This window comes from Manacus candei, unplaced genomic scaffold (genome assembly GCF_025592945.1).
Source record: "Manacus candei isolate 608988 ecotype Guabito, Panama unplaced genomic scaffold, ASM2559294v1 h1tg000008l, whole genome shotgun sequence".
NCBI classification, from domain to species: Eukaryota; Metazoa; Chordata; class Aves; order Passeriformes; family Pipridae; genus Manacus; species Manacus candei.
Window position 1 is genome coordinate 11,995,096 of NW_026138056.1, and position 6,060 is coordinate 12,001,155.

Below are 6,060 nucleotides of genomic sequence, written 5' to 3' on the forward strand. Positions count from 1 at the left end.
TTTCTAATGCTGTGTAAAGTTCATAGTTGTCATTCTTTTCTTCAATACCATGTATCTCTTTTTTCTTGGACATACATATACCACTTCTATCCCATCAACTTGTATTACCAAAAAAAAATTGTCTTGTGTCTTGCTCCTTCTTTATATCCTTTCTTACATCACATCTTTCCCACCACCTTTTATTGATGCTCCCCCAAGATCTGTCTGCATCAGGCTTCAACCAGTGTTTGTGTCTGATCAAAACTGCAACATTCTCAGATATGGACAGTGACTCCCTTTATGTCGGCAACGGAAGAGGACAGAAAGCTTGTGAAGTCATTCACAGTGGAGAGTGATATGGCCCCTACGATGGCAAAAGATGCTTTTCACAGCCTGTTGAACAGCAATCCAGCCTCCTTTGAAACTGTAAAAACTTTAGTAGCCAAAAGAAAACTAAAATACTATATTAATCTCATAGTGATATGAGGAACTCCACAAGGACATGGTCAGAGTTATATCCAGACACCTAGCTAGTAGCTGAACCTGGTTAATCATAACAAAACATGGAAATGGTCTATTGATCACAAAGCAGGTACAACTGGAAAAAACACCAGTCACAGACACTGGAATTGCTGGTTGAGCCACAGTTATGTACTACAAATTCTGCCCTTGGGGATGGATTCAGAAACTGGGACGGGTAAGTAAAAAGGGGTTTGTGAGAGACTGCTAGGAAATGCCAGTACTTATAAAAAGCCCCAGTATGATGAGGGCAAGGAACAAAAGCTGTTTCTGAGACTCGAGGGAAGTGGAGAGGACAGTGTATTCCACAGGACAGGAAAAGAAGTGAGGCACTAGGGGAAAGGTCAGGTTGGGTGTTAGGGATGCATGTCTGACATCTCACTGGGTCTATCAGGGCTGCAGGTGGCCCTGGAGGTGCCCTGAATATCTAAGGCCAGATATCAGAAGGTTTAAGACAGAAAGTCATCTTTCCAGATACTTGGTGCATTCTCCAAAACATGCTGTCCAGGGACCACTGTGTACAGTTCTATGGTTTTGTTTAAGAGGAACATCAGCAGATTGGATAACAATGGTTTCTTCTGACCTTGGATTACACTAATTCCAGTGACCACTTCTACTTTCCTCACCTTTCTTTCTTTTTGCAATAAGTTCAAATACTGCTCCAGATGCCACTTATTTCTCATTTGTATTTAATCATGTAAATCTGATCTCCACTCTGAAGAGTCTTCCACAGTTTTTTAGTCTTTTCTTAGTTGGAATTCAAGACGTGTTTTGAGCAAGAAAAAAACCCACCAAACTCAACCCTCTACATCATTATTGATCTATTAAATTGAGATATTATCTCTCCTTGCAGCAAACTACCATAGCTGAGTCCAGCAGATGCATTCGAATTGGAATTATGTCAGTGGCTGGGCTAGTGGTCACCTCCTGTAGGGGACTTCTGCTCTAAGAATTTGCTCCTCACTACAGTCGTCTTCTGCGTACTTTACCCATACTGCCCTTGGGAGATCTTCCTCTCCCAAGGGTGAGGAAGTTAGCCACGTTTATAATAAGCAGTGCTTTTTATTAGCAGCTGTCCTGGTACAGGATGGGCACCAATCCTTAACTGTATTTAGGAAGCAGAAGAAAGTGTTGTATCAACTTCATCTGTCTCCATTGTTTGTTAAGGGAACATGCACAGTCTCGTCTTTGCGCTTCTTTCATCCTGTTTCACCTCATTGATCCCATGTTTTTCTGACTCTGCTGCTCACAGTGCTCTCTCTGACCTCTTCTTCCACTCAACTCTCTGCCTTCTTTCATGCCATTTGAGCTAGCTTTTCCCACCTCCTTCCTCTGGGTCTCGTCTTAAAACCCATGGGAGTGCTATCCTGATCTTCTCACCACTTGTGTTCCCAAGCCCTCTTTCTTCTCAACATTGATTGTAATTTGTTTTGATCTGTTAACTCATAAGACCTTTTGGCCAACAATCTTAATTCTTTCAGCAGTTGTCAGATAGTTTGCCGGCAAGCTGATGAAACGTTGTGTCTATGTGGTGATAAGTACTAAGCTTCAATTTCAGTGGTGTCCTTCACTTCAGATATCTGTGAGAGGAGGTTAGTGCATGTCTCCATCTGAATGTAGGATGTACAAAGCTTAGGAATGTTAACTCCATAGACAGAGGGTTTGTTGAGGTGGAGCTATGCAGAAGAGACAGAGTACGAGAAGATAGAAGATGCAGCCCTCTGAACAGTTTTAATGCATAGATTCTCAGAGCTGCTGTTACTGTCTCAGGGAACAAGCCTCTGCCCTTGCTGCTATGGTATGCGAGGGCCCAAAATAGGCTCACGTTTGGGGTAGATCTTATAAAAGTCATGAAAAGCAGAATGCACTTCACCTCTAACCCCATAACACAGTTGCCTACTCTACACTATTTGGACGTTTTTCTGGTGGCCACTGGTTTCAGAGCATCACACTTTTGTCCTGCCTGTAACTTTTTGGCTTGGCATACCTACCTCTGTCTGTTACTGGAGCAAGTGTCTCCTTAAGGTGTTTCTGCCTTCAGTGTGTAGATCTGTGACCTTCCCACAGGCTCCAGGGGAAGGAAAATAGGGGGATTTTTTTGGACAGATTTCTAACAGAAAGAGCTACGGGCAAGAAATCTGTGCATGATTAACACATCCCCTAAAAAAGCAGAACTTCATACGTTACTATAAATTAACAACATTGCATCAGAAACATCTCCCTCATCAATTTCTCCTTCTAATTGGAATAACCTGGTCAGGTCACAAGATGAAAGCCTGGTGTCAACACTGGGACGCCATTCAAATAAAGAAATTATGAGCTAGTATTCTTCTTGAACCAATAACAAATTTGCTCTCAGAAAACAAAACTAGCCAAAAAGAATTAAAGTAAGACAAAAAGGACCTAAAACAAGAGTTGGAAATTTTACAAAAGGAATTACAGCAGTACCTGGATTTTTCCCAGAAATGGCTGAAGTGATTTGCAGGCAGAGGTGAACTTTCTGTTGGAGCAATGACTACAAAATGTCCTAAAAAACTGAGAAGGCCAGCTGTAAAATTTCCAGTCTGAATAGGTAAGCCCAAAAAGGTAAATGGTATCAATATGGTCATAGATGCTTCAAGGTAGGGAGACACCAGCTGGAAACCCACTAGCAGGGATAAGGAGGAACAAGGACTGGCTAAATTTCAGCTCCAGGAATAAATGTCTGGTCAGAGGCCCATCACTGTAGCCAGCCATATAGACATTTAGTTGGGCCAGTCGAAGAGCTTAGGCAAAAAACAGTTACTGCAGTTCATCTGCCTGGTTGCCAAAGTCAAAGAGTTTCGTGGGAAAGGCTGGACTTTCTGAGGTCAAATAATGCAACTACCTAATATCTTTTAGGGAAAACTCTGTCTGAGATTTACTTTGCCAAGTATAATGTCATGGGTTTAATGAAGGCTAATGAAGATTGAGAAGTTCTAGCAGCAAGGCTGAGTAGCCATGCCTGGATAGTGGCGTGGCTCTGATTTCCCACAAAGAGGTTTCAAAAAGATGCTTCGTGATTAGAACCATCCACAGATCTGAGTTGTTCCAGGTATGAAAAAGGAAAGAGAAAATCCTACCTGAACTGCAAGAGAAGCTGCAGAAACTTGTGTTTCTGAAATGAGCAGATGACAGCAAGGGCTTTCAAGGATAAGCTGGAGAGGGATCAATTACAAGGTGCTCAACTGGACTTAGGCTTTCACACTATGGTCAGGGAATGGCAGCAAAAGACGCTCCAAGGGGTTTCCGGAGTTTATTGTGGAAACTGCCCCAGCATCCTGGTTCCAGCCAGGACAGGGTTAATTTTTGCAGTAGCCAGGAGTGGCATGTCTGAGACTTGGAGGTTATTCTATGCCACCTCAGGTCATTGCTGGGGGCGGGGGAAGGGAGGTTCTTCCAGTTGGAGTAACGTGTGGCAAGGTTAGATATTGTCAGTTTTTCACGTCATATAGTGGTGAGCAAGTGTGTGTGAATCCTTCACCTTTTGTACACCATGATATTAATATTGTTGCTGTTACTATAAGTTTTCTTATCTCACTGCTGCTTCTAGTAAATTGTTCTTATCTCAGCCTGTGATCTCTACCTTTTGTGCCTCCAATTCTCCTCTCCAGCCACCGAGGGGAGGTAGGAGAGGGGAGTGGGATAATGGTGTGTGGTTTGGAGTGTGTCAGTGGAACACTAAATTGTGGACTACCATCCCTAAACCATGACACCTGGGCAGACCATCATTTCTTCATAGAGAACTTCTTTTTCAGCTCAGGGAATGAATGGACATCAAACTGAAGAAGCAAAACTCAGGGATGTGTAAAGGGAGCAACACGCCATTTTGATTTCAAGCTGGACAGCTAAAAACAATTATGTGAATTTTGGGGGTTGAATGTGTAACAGAATTGATGAAATGTGAAGGAATTGTAGACATTCTCTCAAACCTTACATTTATTAGACCAGACAAGCCAAAAAGACTAGGGATTTGGGAGATCCAAAACAGAGCCTCCTAATTGATTTCAAATGGATTTCATCCGGACAACGTGAAGGCATCCAAAACTGGAAAACCAGATTTTGAAACTGGGACCTCTGTAATTTGAACAAGAAGTATGAGTACCTGAGGTAATAGATGAACCAATAAGCGAATTAGAGCTTATCATACCTAGTAAAAATAGAAAAATTATATTCCAAATATGATTTTTGGCAGTTTCTTTTGAAGATGTGTGCTAGCTGAAACAAATGAAATAAATGAGTTTATAAGTGCAGGAAGGCTTAAACTTTCTTTAATTTTGTTTTGTTAAAATGTGGGAAAAATTTACCATAACTTTGACTGAAATAAGGTGATTTTTCACATTTTGGTGATCTGAGCTGAGGGAAAGGATGTATGTCAGGTTACCTCTTTCAGATCAGTATGTCAGCTATCAGCCTTTAAGATAACTTTCAGAGGTAGATAATCATGTGTTTTCACATAGAAAAAAAAAGGTGACACAGAAAAGAGGCTTTTCTTGATATTTTTTGAGAAGCGTGAGGGCAGGGGTACGAACAAGTAGACAAGACACAAATCAACCTGAGAGCAACAGAAAGTACATCTTTGTTTCACAAGGAGTTGCAAAAGAAGCTTCAAGCAAGGAAATTGCCTATCTCTAAATCCTTCTCATGTCAAGAAATCAGGCTTTGGTACATTTATGTAACTATATTATATATATGTAAATAAACAGAATTTTATCAAATACACCACCTACATCACCAATTTCCCCTCCTAGCTGGCATTACGTAGATATTTGGCTACCTGCTTACATCTAAAGAAGTCACAAAGCTGGTCACTTTCATGATGGGATTCAATGCAGTAAAAAGGATTAGTGATAACGGGTTTTCTAGCAGAGAACTTAAATACAAAGATCTAGGCTCAAGAGAATCTTCTACCATGTTCCTTATGAACTTATATGAGTTAATGAAAAGTTTGGTTCTTAAAAGATTAATCCAGATTTAAACACACTTTTTTTTCCCTAGTTGCAGTACCTAGAGAGCAACATATGTTAGAGTAGCAAAAACTCCCAGAAACATAAAAAGTGATCTAGGACTACAGGGTGAATGTTCTTTACTGATAAGGAGAGACAGGTTTGTGAAGAGGAAAACATCATGGTCAATAATCAGCCACACTTAAAACTGAGTGTCTGAGAGGCAAATTAAACAAGTGGAGCAGCACCTGGTGTGGCTTATTTTCTTTCCTGCTGGACTACTGGGTTTGGTCTTTGTGTAAAAGTCTTGGATGATATCTACAGAGTCTGAAAAAGACATCCCTGACGTCTCACCTATTTATTCCTTTATTTTTCAGGCAGTCTATGGAGAGCAGGGTCTGATCCACAACAGAGGATCCTTTGAGTTGTAATGTTTACCATGCCATCTCAAGCCCTAACCACTTCATTCTTTGTAATTTGATTATTTGGTCACGCCCTGGAATGCAAAGTATTACTCTGATGTATTTGTATAAACCTAGGCTCTTCAAATACTGTAAGTAGCTGGATGATGTATGTTAATGACATGCTCTCAGTAATT